Genomic DNA, 15,919 nt, shown 5'->3' with positions numbered 1-15,919 from the left:
GAAATGCACGAAGTGAATCGAGGAAGTGTATCGGTCGGCGGAACAACAAAATACACAAAAACGACGGAATGAGTCAAACCCAATAAAGCCTCTGGCGGCCAGATCACATCAAAACGATCCGATCGGGCCAGAGTTCGGCCAGAATCAGTTTTTTCGGTTCTTTTTATGGATTCTTTCGGGATTTAAGTGTTCCTGGACGTTCCAACTGATCTGATACTATAGTTATACAGTTGTTAACTGAAGATAAAGAGAAATCCATCATTCTCATCCAAATAACTGCATCCGAGGCCAATAAATATGAGCCAAAGGCCTTCATTTTATCGATCTGGAAATCAAGAGGACGAGGTACTGTCAAATTAGAGATTGGAGCACGAATTTTAGAGAGTTCGCAGATCTTAGCGGAGTTCTTCAACAAAGTGTGAGTTCGAGAGATCTGAGACTCATTCCTTATTCCTCCGGATTTACGCTTAGTCTTAAATCTCGAGAAGAGCCGTGATTTTGCTTAGTCAAAATCACCGCTACTGTAATTACTTCCTTCGTGAAGTGAGAGCATTGATTATCCAACTTCTGCTAACCGGATCTGATCCGTAGGTGGTCCACGGATAAACCTCGGCACCGGCAATGATCCCGCACAAGTAATAGGCGATAAACATCTATTGCGTGTAGTTTGAGAGAAAGTTGTAATTTTTAATTTAAAGTCTTATAAAAAGGCTATATTTTTTTTTTGAGTTTATTGTAAGCATTCAAAGTTGTAATGGACTCATCAAAGAAATCAATTTTCCGATCAAACAGCTATCACAATAAAGGGTGACGGACCGCTGTGATATACCAAGTTCCTCCAAAAGTCTCGAAGCCAAACAACCTCCTTGAAAGCCTCCGTAATCACTATATACTTTGCCTCCGTCATCGACAAAGCCACCGTAGACTGTAAGGTGCATCTCCAACACACCGGTGTACGGGTCAAAGTAAACACATATCTCGTCGTAGACCGGCGCTTATCCAAATCACCAGCATAATCCTAATCAACATAGCCAATGCACAACTACCCACCTCTAGTGTCCCGCTCAAAAAATAAGCTAACATTAAGAGTACCTCGAATGTACCTCAAAATCCATCTCACGGTGTCCCAATGACCCACTCCTTGATCGTGCATGTATCTCGAAACCATGCTCACCGTCTGTGATAAATCCGGCCTCGTACATACCATCGCGTAGATCAAGCTCCCATCTGCACTTGCATATAGAGTCTTCGACATCAACTCTCTACCTTCAACTATCTTCGGTAAAATATCAGCTGAAAGTTTTAAATGGGCTCCTAAAAGTACACTAACTGGCTTCGTATCCATGCTAACATTAAATCGCTGTAGAACCTTCTTCAAATAAGCCACCTGTGTCAAATAAATTCTACCCTTCTCTTTGTCTATGCCGATCTCCATCCCTAAAATACACTTTTCCTCACCCAAATCCTTCATCTCAAACTCCTTTGAAACCTGTTCCTTCAACTCATCTATAGCGGATCTAGAAATAGAAACAACCAACATGTCATTGACATAAAGTAACAAATAAATGTACGCATATTGTTTAATGATTATACCACTGTCGAGGATATTGCTTCAAACCATATAGTTATTTCTTCAACCTACAAATGACCAATCATGAAACCATCAAATTATCTATACCACTGTCGAGGATATTGCTTCAAACCGTATAGTGATTTCTTCAACCTACAAACCAACTTTTTCATCCCTACAACTTGGAATCTCAATGGCTGAGTTATATTGTAGGCTGTTTAAAAATTACTACAAATAACTTATCCCCATCAAACACTAATGATGAAAGTTACAATCTGATGACTTTTAGAAGGCTACAATTGGAAAACTTTTCCATAGATCGATGAAGGTTACAATGTGATGACCTTCACAATAACCGATGAAAGCTCTAATTCAATAGCCTTCACAATCAACATCGGGAGTTACAATCTGACGACTCTCACATTTTTAAGGAGCCAAGAAGAAGGTTACAAGATGACGATCTTTGCAACGCTCTAGCAAAAGAGACTACAAAGTAACGGTCTCTTCAAATCAAAACACAGATATCTCTCAAACCGTAAGGAATTTAGCAAAATGGACAGAAGCAAACCAAACCCTTGTAGGGTGGGTTTGATCGGCTCCATCTCGTCGAGATAGCCGATTTATATATATAATTCGTCCAATTCCGACTTTCGATTTGAAAGTTATGACCTGTTCTTCGTAGCAAGTTATGTTCTGAAGCCTGTCTGCAAGACTGGACGTCGCCTGAACATTGGACTTAGCCTAAAGCTCGCCAAGCCCACTTGAGGCTCGCCTTTGCATTCAAGAGTCAAAACATAGATTCCGTCTCTGCAACAAAATGCAGAGTTCGTAGACTTAAAACGCAGAGTTCATGCAGAGCCCAACTCTGCGTCCCAGGTCCAGAACGCAGAGTTCATGCAGAGCCCAACTCTGCGTCCCAGGTCCAGAGCGCAGAGTTCATTTTTGTATCTCAGATTCATAACGTTGCACGAAGACTGTGTTTTCAGCCTTAAGAGCATGCCCAACTCTGCGTTTCAGGTTTAAAACGCAGAGTTCAGACCCTAGAATGTCAGTTTCGGCGTTTGACTCGTTTAAACACGAGTTGAACGGTTCTAGAAACAGTTTTCTCCCCACGATTTGAAGGGATCACCACTCTATCATAGAGAGATTTATGGGGGGTGGTTACACCCTATTAAACCCCTATTAAGGAGATGATTAAGGGATGGTTACACCTCTTAATCCCCTATAAATATCAGAAACTCAATTGAATTCAGGGATCGGCTTTTTTGCATAAAAAAAGATCGCAAAAAGAGAGATCAACAATCTCTTGAGCAGATCATCTTGAAGTTTCCTTCAGCAACAAAGTTCTTGGAGTTTGGTTCTTAGCTTAAAACCGATTTTTGGTTCAAATCAACTCTGTTACAGAGTTTAAACTAGCTCTGAGTTCTTAAACTCGTTAAGAGTTATTTTTAAACTTGCCACGCAACTTATCTTCGATATGAATCAAGAGGAATCAACCACGTTCCAGTGAAACAAGACGTTCAGATCGTCAACAAGAAGCAAACTTGATACTTATATCGAGAGAGGCATCTCATCGCTGCCGTGAAGAACCCGGTTTTAAACAAAGGGGAGGATCTCCATCGATCCTCTTCTCTTTTGTTAATCGGGAATCCGATTTAAGAAGATTGTAATTTCTTTTTCTGAGTCTGTCAAAGAGAATAATACAATAAATTATATTCTCAATTGTCTTCTTCAAATTTTCCCACCAAACACATATATATTTCTTCATCAAGATCACCATGAAGAAATATTGTCTTCACATCCAACTGATCTAACTCCAAACCATACTCTGCCACCAAAGCTAGCAAAATACGAATCGAAGAGTGCTTTACCATCAAAGAGAAAACCTCATTGTAATCAATACCTTCCTCCTGTGTATAGCCCTTCACAACCAATCTAGCTTTGAACCTCACTGGAGTGTCTTCAATGCCCTCCTTCTTCGTGTATACTTACATGCAACCAGTCGACTTCCGCCCCTTTGGAAGCTCAACAAGCTCCCATGTATCATTCTTATGAAGAGACTTCATCTCCTCCTGCATAGCTACCTACCACAACTCAGCCTCTGAACTCTTCTCAGCCTCTTTGAATGTAGTAGGCATCATCTCATCGATACTCTCCACCGGAAGTGCATACGTAACTACTGTGTCTGTATATCGTGCTGGCATCCGTATGTCTCTCCTCTGTCTTCGAATTATAATAGAATTCTGAACCTGAGTTGTCAGTCCCTGATCCTACTCATTTGTACCCATATCCTACAAATCACTGTCGTGCTCTCCTGGCGTCACCTCAGTCGACACTCTAATGGCCATGGTACCACCTTGACACTGTGAAACTGCATAAATCTCCACCACCTGCGATATCTCCTCTGTCGGGGTGCTCTCTACCTGGTGAGAGCTGGAAAGCTTCAAGATAGAAGCCTCATCAAAAGTGACGTCTCTGCTCAGCATGATCTTTTTATCCACTAAATCCCATAGCTTGTATCTCTTGACACAACGCTTGAATCCTACAAATATGGCCTTCCTAGCTAGAGGTTCTAATTTATCTTTTCTCACATGATAAAATGCAGGATACCCAAATATCTTGGGCTGGTAATAGTCATGTGCTGGTTCTCCCGACCATATCTCCATAGTTGTCTTCCCCTCAATCACAGATGAAGGCAGCCTGTTAATAAGGTGGCTCGCATATGATAGTACCTCAGCCCAAAAAAATCTTTTCCAAACCACTCTGTGATAATAAGCATCGAACCTTCTCCAGTAAAGACCGATTCAACCTCTCCGCCATCCTATTTTGCTGCGGTGTATGACTAACTGTGAAGTGTCTCTCTATGTCCTCGTCTCGACATATATGCTAAAAGGGGTCTGATATGTACTCACCTCCATTATCGGATCACAATGTCTAGATATTTCTTCCAGTCTACAGTTCCAATCTTCTCTTCCACTCTACAAATAACTCTAGGACTTCATTCTTATGCTTCATGGTGTACACCAAACAATGCCTAGAATAGTCATCAACAAACGTGACGAACCAATATCGACCACCAAGTGATGCAGTCTTGGTGGGAACCAAACATATATGTGCACGTAATCCAGGATGCCCCTCGTTCTATGGATGGCTATCCCGAACTTTACCTTCATCTTCTTGCCAAGAACACAGTGCTCACAGAGCTCAATCTTCTCACTCTTAGCTCCCTTCAATAGCCCCTGCTTGCACAAAGCCTGCAGCGACTTTTCTCCTATGTGTCCTAACCTGTAGTGCTAAAGTCTACTCATGTCCGCCTCTTAAATACCTGAAGCTGCCTGGCCAACCTTGCTGCCCCCCTTCAGATAATACAAGTTTCAACTGCGGACTCCCTTTCTCACCACCAAAGATCCCTTAGTAACCTTTTCTACCGCGTCTTCAAATTTCATCTTGTATCCCTTTGCCTCCAAAGCTCCAACAGAAATAAGATTTTTCTTCAGCCGAGAAACAAATCTCACCTCTTTCAATTCACGGACTACTCCAGAATGCATCTGAATCCTCACGGTACCTATCCCACAAATGCCACATGTTTGATCATTTCTTATGACAACAACACCCCTATTGAGTCTCTCAAATGATGCAAACCAATCTCGCCTAGGAGTCACATGATAAGTAGCGTCAGAATCAAGCAATCCAATCTGATATATCCACATGGTTCACCTCTGGAGTAATCAATAGAGAAAAGCTTGAATCATCAGAATCATTGCCTTTCGCAACATTCACCTCATTTGGCATTCGGGCCCTTCTTCTTGCTATTCCCCTTCTCCTTGAGCTTTGGACAATCTCTCTTCCAATGTCCATGTTCCTTACAAAACGTGCACTGGCTCTTAGCTAACTGGTGATGACCTCTAGATTTTAACCTGCTCCTATTACCACCTCTAGGATATAGGCTTCTACCTCTCGTCGTCAAGGCCTCTCCTGAAGTACTAGCACGGGAAGTCTCATTGTCCTTCCTCCTCAAATCATAGTTCGTCAAAGCATTAGTAACTTCATTATATGTGATAGAAGATCTCTCGTTCAATAAGGTAAGTACAAAGGTATCATACTCCTCATTCGATAAGGAGCCCAAAAGAATAATAGTCTTGTACTCATCTGTGATCTTCTCATCCACGTTCGCCAAGTCTGACAGCAACTTCGTATAGTTGTTCACATGAACTGCAAGCGAGGTGCCCCTGAACATCTGAAATCTAAACAATCTTTGTAGCAAGTGCAAACGGTTATCAACACTCTTCGTAAGTATTTATTGTTGAGAATCTCCCACATCTTCATTGCAGACGTCACCCCAATCACATCATACTTCAACTCCTATTTATACAAACATGACCTGATCACCCCACAAGCGTTATTATTTATCTTTTCCCATACCGCCTCTTCATATTTTGGTGGCCTCTCATGGACCATGATAGTCTCCTCCAAATTCTAAGCATTGAGCGCATCCTGTACGTCACTCATCCACAAACCAAAATTGATCTTTCCGTCATATTTAACCATACTAATCTTGGTGTTCTGAAAACCAACATGAACTGTACCCACCATCTTGTTGCTTTCACTAACTTCTTCACCCATACTTATAGACTCCAATTGCAAAGTAAGATTCAAACTTTGATAGAATTAAGAAGTTACCTAACTAAACCCTAGACTGGATTCTAAATAGATCTCCTAACCACACGATGGAAGTAAAATCTTCAACGGCAACTCCACAATGCTATCTCCACCGAAGCCTAGAATTCCAAAAACTAAGCTTCCACTATGATTCTTCCTCCTCCCAATGCCAAAACCCTAGATCTGAAACCCTAGTGCTCTAATACCAAATTGTTGCGCGCCTTTGCGGAAGCGTGCTCGCACACCAAACGAGTCCGTAAGCCACGGGAGAAGATTAACAAACAAACACGAGCACAATCCAAACAAATACGATAAACCAATCGTAAACATAGAGATATACGTGGTTCGGCAATTTGCCTACGTCAATGGGGAGAGGATAGGGAGATTTCACTATATTGAGGAGAGTACAAAAGGGTTACAATCACTCAAACACTCGAACAAATCCTAACCAATGATCTCTCAACTCGCTCACAAGTTCTTTCTCTCAAAGTGCTCAGAATACTCTCTATTCTCTGATAAACAAAAACCTAAAATCGTGTTTCTATTTATATTAAACAGCAAACCCAAACAGAACAGGAAACTAAAACCAGGCCCAAACCCGACGCGCGGTCAACCACGGAAGTCTTCGCGGTCGACCGGACAGAACAGAAAAATCACCTTTGAGTTTATAGGGTTTCGCGGTCGACTGCCAAAGTTTTCACGGTCGACCGGACAAGATCCAGAAACTACCATGTACTTGTGCACATTTCCGGTCAACCGTACCCTTGATCGCGTTCGACCGGATAGAAACAAAACCTGTCCGACTGTAATTTCCTGAAAATTGTTGTTTCTCATCAATACTTGGTTACTAGCACGTATGAAAGAAAGTTAAATACTAAGGAGTCAATATGGCGGCTTTGTTTATTTCATTTTCCGAAATATAGAAAACCATTTCAAGTACTGAAAAATCTATTTTCACATCTTTCCATGTATTTCTAGGAAAATATTTTTTATTACTTATTTTAGCATGAGAACATGGAGAGGAAATGTTTTCCATTCGATCCTCTTGTTTGGTTCAAAAGGCAAAAAAAAAATTGAGTTGGAAACCTATTGCTAATTATTTAACGATTATATTTTATCAATTTTCCACCTTCATTCCATTATTTAATTATTAAAACCTACCTTTCCACTCAATTTTAGCCTATTTCCCCATATTCTGAGAGGACACGATTTCCACCTAGAAAGTATATATTGTTTTCCCATGCCTTCAAGAAAAGCTTTCTTAAAACTTTTTTCTTAAACAAATAAAAGAATGAAAATATTGCAGAAAATCTTTCGGCTTTTCTAACATCGTCAGAAGGTTTTTAAGTGTTTCCACTCGAAACAAACATACATTAAAAGAAACATATGAAGAAAAGAAGTGTTAACTAAACTCAAAAATTCATAATTTTTTTCTTTCATTCTCTTCAGTTTACTTGAATATAAGTTAACTGCATTTGTAGATATCATTTCAAAGAGAATAAGACAAGCTGAAACTTATTACACGTTAACGTAAGCTAGAACTTTTTCTTCGATATTTTCAGAGAGAGACAATATGTAGCCTCAACAGTAAGATTTGGTTCTTCTAGGATTGTCCATTCAATATGGCTAAATTTTTTAAGCAATCAAGAGCCGTATTTATCCATTTGTTCTTTTGGTATTAACTTAAAGTTACTTAATTATATTACATGTACGAGACCAGGCTAGCTGCACATGAGATGATGAATAATTAATTCCTTAGGTCACAAGTTACGGGTTGTGCAGTTCTGAGATACAAGTAAAGTTGTTCACATTTTAGATCTCCTTATAAACACTAGTACAAAACTGATCTGTCCAAACGGTTGTAACCGTTTGGACAAATGCAGTCCCAAACGGTTACAACCGTTTGGGCGAGTAAAAAACCCGTTTGGGCTGAAGCCGTTGGGGAAGAGTTTTCCCCAACGGTCTCCCAAACGGTTGTAACCGTTTGGGCAAAATCCCAAACGGTTGTAACCGTTTGGGATTTTGCCCAAACGGTTACAACCGTTTGGGTTTGGGCTGAAGCCGTTGGGGAAGAGTTTTCCCCAACGGTCTCCCAAACGGTTACAACCGTTTGGGTTGTCAAAAATGCCCAAACGGGTGAAACCGTTTGGACAGAGTTTTGTCCAAACGGTTTCAACCGTTTGGACAAAACTCTGTCCAAACGGTTTCACCCGTTCGGAACGTTTATTTTTATCATTTTTTAATTTTAGCTATTTTAAATATCTACCTACTTATATTTAATATGCACATCTCACACAATAATTTCTCAATATATCACATTGAAATCAAAAATATATACATACACCAAAATATCTCAACAGTGCTAAATATCCAATATTATATATACATACACAATGAAAAGCATCCAATATTATATATATGTTTCTAATATCCAAAATGACTCATACATCCAAAATATAATATAGGAGTGGCTTGATCCATCCAGTCAAGGAACATTTTCAACACTTGAACTTTCACCCTCCACCTTCAATTCAACTTGGACCTCAGGAGCTGCACTTGCATCACCTTCAGCCTGCACATTCGACGCAATCTCGGGTTTGGAAGGAGCAGAAGCCTCTACAGTTGGAGAACTCTGATGCTCAGAAATAAATGCAGCCTCTACAATACTTGCAGGCTTGAACTTGCCGATATAGTAACTGAGTGGAGGTCCAGAGTACTCTGTACTCTGAACTTGAGGTGCTTTTTTGTCGACTTGGAGAAGAATTGCTCATGCTGCAGCGACTGATATTAGAGCTAAACCAGCGGCGAATCGGCGATGGCTGCAGTGTTCTCTGCTCCTAATGATGATGTGCCTGCTGATCCAGAACTTATCGCACTTTCCGCAACATAGACTGCTGGCTGGCTACGAGGGGGGGGGGGGGGGGGGCAAGGAGATTTATGTGCACTAAAAGAATATTAATACACTGCTAAGAAGAAATCCTCCAAAAATTTTTCAGACTATGGAAAGAAGGATCTTAAACTATGTTTATCAATAGTCCTGACAGATTCTGATCCTCCTCTGGCAATTTCATTTCTTATTTACGATATTGTGCTTCATTATAAATCTAAGCAGGTAATCCTACCCCCAATGATTTGTGCTAATTTATGCTTTCGCCTCACATAATCACGACTAATCAACTAAATAACCTCAGGTTGTGATTAGGAAGATGCTTCATGCTTCAGTCGAAAACATAGAGATGTCATTCAAGACTGTAATTATGAATGCTATGATAGACACTGAAATATATTTCCATGAATCCAATGTAAGTTATTTCACAAATTTGCGCATAAAAATGTTTTTGCGAATAACAAACGCTCACAAATTTGCCAAAATGCATTATTTGCCGCTCAACAGTTGGCAGCGGCCACCATCATCAATGCCCCCTGAGGATTTAAGAATTCTGTAAAGGGTAGGGGAACAAATACTTCTGTAAAACAAGAAAAGGCATAACGTTAAAAGAAAAAATTACCGTGGAAAAAACAAGGTATCAGTGGAATAACTATATAACGCCTAAAGCACTTCTTTTCCCTTCTCTGCGCGTGATACGCCTATATAGGCTTCTTAAAATGCGGTTCTTATATATCATCTCCTGATAAGACCTGATATAAAAAAATTGGATTCTGGCAAAAGCAGCCAGTGATAAATTCAAACAGTTAGAGCACAAGCGTTAAAAAAATAATGTCATTCCTTAATAGCATGGCTGCACTCAAGAAACCACAAGCAATTAATTTAACATTAAAAATAATGTGGCACCGGGTAATAATAAAAAAAGGCAAACAATCAATGTATATTAAAGTGAAACAAAGGTGATTTGTACAGATTGAAACCTAGGTCCTTACTCCAAAATGGAAAGACGTGTAATGTATAATCATTGTTTGTAAGTGAAACAAAGGAATTGTACAGATTGAATACCTAGCCTTACTCCAAAATGGAAAGACGTGAATGTATAACATATGTTTGTAAGTTCAAAAACTTTATACTACTTAACCCAAAGCATGTGTAAATACCAACATGGTCGGTATACAAAACATGACTGATTCTAAGTTAAAAAAGTAGCACAGACAAGGTTATAAAACTAACAATTATAATCAATACAGCATACAGACAAAATATCAAGAACTTAATGCTTGTGGTTTTCTCCTTGTGTATTCGAAGATAAATAACTTTTCAAGAGATAAAAAGAAAGTGCAAATATTATCAACATAAAATTAAAATATTTATATAGCTAGATTCAGGTTTAAACAGGAAATAAGCTAAAAAGGAAATCAAATAATTATTTGAAGCTGTGAAAGAAAATAGTTTTTCAAAAAAGCAGCTCACATGGGTCAATAACTTACCTGAACATACTTCATAAGTGATGTTGTCTTCCTTAACATTAAGCATACAACCACCTAGAGTAACAAAATTGTAGACTATTATTTAGAAGTTTAAACAACGTAATCTTTTAAACAAAATATGGAAATTTCATGTCACCTTGCTGAAGTATCCAGACAATAAGGAATTGTGTGTATGGTTTGGTTCAAGAAAGGAGAATAGCAGATCCATCAGCTGCCAAAGTGAAACAATAGTTAGTGGGGTAGCTAGAAAGTGATATATTCTGTAGAACAGATCAAATAATTATTAGCAGAGGATTTGCAAGAACAATTGTCAATCAGCTACCTCTTCGTCCTCTACTAATGTCTTCAAAATAACATCAATCTCACAAGTGAAAATTTCACAAGCAATGAAAGGGAACCTGGTTCACAAAATAACTTAGAATCGGGGATCTGGTCACCGTAGAATTAACCTAGAATTTTACCAATCCACCAAATCCAGCAAATTAACCTAGAATTCAAACGTAGACACAAATCGAAGTTCTATTAGTTATTGATACTCACCGGAGACGAAGCAGAGAAGTTGGGGATTCTCCAAAACTTCTTCAAGTGACGAATCGGGGATCTGGTCACCGTCGACGAGAGAAGAATCAGAGTCCGCTTGAGAAATTGAGGGGATTGAGGAAGAAGAAGAGCGAGAGCAGCCAGAAAAGGGGTCTCAAGAGAGCGAGAGAAACCCTAGATTTTGGGAGAAGGGGGCATTTTTTTTTTTTGGTTTGAAAGAGGTGGAGGCGGATTTGAAGGTGGGCTGAGATATTAATTTGGGGATGAAAATTTGGCGCTGCCGGTCCTGGGTGAAAATTTTGGGCGCCACTCCTGAAAAGTTTGGGGAGAACAAGCGGGTCAGAAAATATTAATTACAAAATTATTTTTTAAAAACCTTAATATTGCTCCCAAACGGTTGAACCCGTTTGGGTTAAAATATCCCAAACTGTTTAAACCGTTTGGGAGCTCTGTTTGGGATTTTTTAAATGCCCAAACGGTTTTAACCGTTTGGGATATATTAGCCCAAACGGTGTTGACCGTTTGGGCTATTTTGACTTGTCCAAACGGTTCTTAGAACCGTTTGGACAGACCCGTTTTGTACTAGTGAAATTCTCCCTGTCATAAGTTTGGTTCATTTTTCTCATAGAGACCTAACTTCTTGTTTGGTATGTGGAGTGGAGTCAAGTAAGAACCGAAATAGATGAATGAATAGAATGAAATATATGTAAGAACGGAATTATCATTCCTATCTTATGTTTTGACGTGACTAGAGAATAAAGTGGGAATGACAATCTCATTCTTACTATCGTGTTTGATATCGCTTATTCACAAGTGAGAATGAAATTTTGTTTTTTTAATAATACCTTTTCAACAAGATAGAATTTTAAACCTATAAAAAATATTAATTATAAATGGCTAAATAGTTGTTTTTAAAATAATATGTATAATAATATTTTTTTTCTTTTTATTTATAAGGAATACCGAAATATGTTATTGTTATAACTATATGCTAGTGAAGAGAATGGTGCCTTATAATTTTAGCATTGTATGTAGTTTGAATATGTGAAATTCTATTGACAAGATGTCCTATATAGATTTCTTTGTTTCATGATTTGTTGATACTAAACAAAATTGACTAGCATTTGTAGTTAGAGAATGGTGCCTTATAATTTTAGCATTGTATGTAGTTTGAATCTGTGAAATTCTATTGACAAGATGTCCAATATAGATTTCTTTGTTTCATGATATGTTGATACTAAATAAAATTGACTAGCATTTGTAACTGCAAAGCAAAACAAAAAATAGCACGGACATTAAATATTATAAAAAAGATTGACTATGATTGAAGCCACATATATTAAGGATGATAGGAAAATGATAGGGGCATACCCCCAACCACATCCCAAACCACACCCCCTCTCTCATATGCTACAGTGCACCGGGCCCCACATGAGATTTTAAAATTTTAAAATCTCATGTGAGGCCCGGTGTACTGTAGCATATGAGAGAGGGGGTGTGATTTGGGATGTGATTGAGGGTGTGCCCCTAGTGGTACTCATATATTAAAGGAAAAAATGTTATGAGGCCTCAATTTGAGAAATGGAATGTGAATAAGCCCCAACTCACATTTCATATATGTAGTAGCCCTTTAAAAAAGTTTTTGATGTAGTAAAGCCACAAAATACGTTGCCAACTCTGCCCAGATTCAGATTTTTTTTTAAATAATTCCTAAAATGCCCTTAGCAAAGAAAATTGTGCCTGCAGTTTTATCAAGCCTCTTTCTTCCACTGTCCTATCTTCAACAAAAATGTTATCGAGCCCCTCCTCTCGGTAACTTCCCTCCCATTTTCTCTTCTGAGCATCTCCAAGAGCCTCCCTATCTCATGTCATTGAGTAAATTTAGGGAGTATGAGGGGAAAATTTGGCTCCAACAAGCTCCCTATAATGAAGACTAAATATAGGGCTTATAATTTGGTATTCCAAATCAAAGACAAGAAATGACTCCCTATATTTAGTCTCAACATAATGAGCATTGTTGGAGCAATTTTTCCCTCCTCCTACTCCCTATATTTAGTCTCAACATAATGAGCATTGTTGGAGCAATTTTTCCCTCCTCCTACTCCCTATATTTAGTCTAGGACATGAGATATGGAGCCATTTGGGGAGCTGAGTAAATTTAGGGAGTATGAGGGGAAAATTTGGCTCCAACAAGCTCCCTATAATGAAGACTAAATATAGGGCTTATAATTTGGTATTCCAAATCAAAGACAAGAAATGACTCCCTATATTTAGTCTCAACATAATGAGCATTGTTGGAGCAATTTTTCCCTCCTCCTACTCCCTATATTTAGTCTCAACATAATGAGCATTGTTGGAGCAATTTTTCCCTCCTCCTACTCCCTATATTTAGTCTAGGACATGAGATATGGAGCCATTTGGGGAGCATTGTTGGAGCACTTGCTCATTATTTAGCTCTCTATTTCCTAGGATGAGAGATTTGCTCCTCAAATATAGGGAAAACCTAAGATCATTGTTGGAGATGCTCTAACCTCAACAACCAAACCTAACCCAAAATTCCTCTTTCTTCCACTGTCCTATCTTCAACAAAAATTCTCCAAAATCCACAAAGATTGTTCCCATTTTTTCCAGCCGATAATGGCTGAAGAAGACATGGCACCGAAGGTAATTTCTCTACTAAAGATGTTGCCAAAGACATATGATATACACATTTTTACAACCCTCATTATCTATTTTACATGAATAAATATACTAGTAATAATTATTTTTATCTTAACTTACAGGTTAATGAAGAAATAATGGATAAAAGCCCAAAATACTCTAACTTCCTCATTTTGTAACATTTTATTGAAGCCCAGAATCAAGCCAAGAAGCATGTAGAAGCCGGAGAAAATAAGAATTCAATATGAAAAGAAATCATATTCAAGATGGTTGGCCGTAAATAAATAACGATATTTTCCACTCCGAAAGACGGAATTTAACATATAATATATAAAAATCGCCTATCTCGATGAGACGAATCCATTTGTCAAGTTAGATTTTCGATACCAGTATCGATACCAAATATGTAGTTACGATTTAAAGGCTAAAATTGATTAACTTGATAATCAAGTTTAATCTAAGGGCTCTCATTCATTGCTGGAGGCTATAAACATGGGTAGAGAGCGAGGGGTTAGGGTGTGCAATATTTTGTAAAAGCTCCTTTTTGGAGAGGAGTGTTACTCTTAATTGAGAAGACCTTCCAAATTATAACTTTTTGTTGCAATTAATAAAGAAATATTTTTACCTCTTCATATTTTTTTTTCTTTTCTTTGTTTGATTATGAAGATGAAGATGAGAAGAAGATGAAGATCAAGATGAAGGTTTGCTATCACATTGATGCTAGAACCCTCTTGGGATGTAAATTTTCTCTTTTTAGTAAATTTATCTTTTGCTTTCTTTTCTTGTTTAAATAGCCAAGAGGCTAGAACCCTCTTGTCTTAAATTTATTTTCATGTGTAATAGAGTAGATTTTACTTTCATCTTAACTTTTTTGCTTTAAATTCTTGCATTTATTTCTTGCAACTTATTTTGTAGTTTAGATTTTATTTCTTGTACTATTTGCCTTAAGGCTAGAACCCTCTCGTGATTAGTTTTTATTTTTGTTTATTTTTTCTTTGATTTGTCTTGAGGCTAGAACCCTCAAGGGAATTGCGCTTTTTTAAAGATGTGGAACTAATACTTGTGGTAATTCTAGAAATTAAATGAAACTATCCAGTGGATTCAATTCTAAATTCCTCATATCTCTAATTGAGTCCTCCATCTTTTATATTCTTTACTTTCCTCTTTATTCTTGATTTTTCTCTCATGTGCTTCTTGATTTTATTTCCTTCATCATTCTTTCTTCTTTTTTGTTAGTTTTGTTTATATTTACACTTTAGCACATCTACTCTTTATCTCTCCACTCTTAATATTGTTTTATTTTTATTTACATACAGTCACTCTCACTCTCTCTATCTCTCTAATCACATTCATCACTCCTAATTGTCACATATACAACATAAGAACTGATTTTGATTTTTTCCTATAAACACCTTCCTTGTGGGATCATGTGACGCCCCTATTTTCACACATGACTGCTGTGACGCCCCTGTTTTCACACATGACTGCAGTCCAAGGTGAACCAAGAAATATCAAACCTGCCATACACCCACACTGTGCAATAACACATTTCACCAATCACAGTACTATCCTTTAGTGGAATAAAAAATAAAGTACATGTATAATACAGTCAAAAGAAAGAAATAAATACAATAGACATGATGTCGAACGATAAATCTCATAAGTGAACTAATGTCTCAACTGAAAAATTTGAAATACATCTGATGATTAAAAAGTGTCTCAACATGAATCAAATAAAAATCACACTAAGGCTCACAACCTTTAAAATAAGAAAATAAACTCTATGGTTTGAACATGAAAGTCAACTACAGTGGAATCTCAACTACTATATCTGAGCGACGGTGACTATGCTGGAAGTCCGTTAACCTGTGACTCTCCGAAGCTTTGAACCTGTGATGCCCTCGGGTTCACACAAGACTGCAGTCCAAGGTAAAACTAAGGATGTCAAACCTGTCATGCACCTATACTGTGCAATGACATGTTTCACCATTACAGAAATATCCCTCTAATGGAATCAAATAAGACAGTACGGGTATAAGCAGATATAAAAGAGATGAAGACAAGAAATAGAACACAGAAATATTTGATAAATCTCCAAATAATCAGGTCTCA

At 38.0% G+C, this 15,919-nt stretch overlaps 1 long non-coding RNA gene across 2 annotated transcripts; it reads right to left on the bottom strand.

The window, feature by feature from the left end:
- LOC109842222 lies at positions 10,149-11,446 on the bottom strand. Of its 2 annotated transcripts, none has more exons than XR_002247306.1 (4): positions 11,147-11,446; positions 10,929-11,055; positions 10,743-10,817; positions 10,149-10,660 (listed from the first exon to the last, which is right to left on the bottom strand). It is a non-coding gene; the product is annotated as an uncharacterized LOC109842222 (long non-coding RNA). The 2 variants fall into 2 exon arrangements; XR_002247305.1 differs by having other exon boundaries at positions 10,929-11,004; positions 11,147-11,436.

This window comes from Asparagus officinalis, chromosome 1, assembly GCF_001876935.1.
Source record: "Asparagus officinalis chromosome 1, Aspof.V1, whole genome shotgun sequence".
Taxonomy (NCBI): Eukaryota; Viridiplantae; Streptophyta; class Magnoliopsida; order Asparagales; family Asparagaceae; genus Asparagus; species Asparagus officinalis.
Note: the sequence above shows the minus strand (reverse complement) of the source record. Positions and strands in the feature narration are given on the sequence as shown.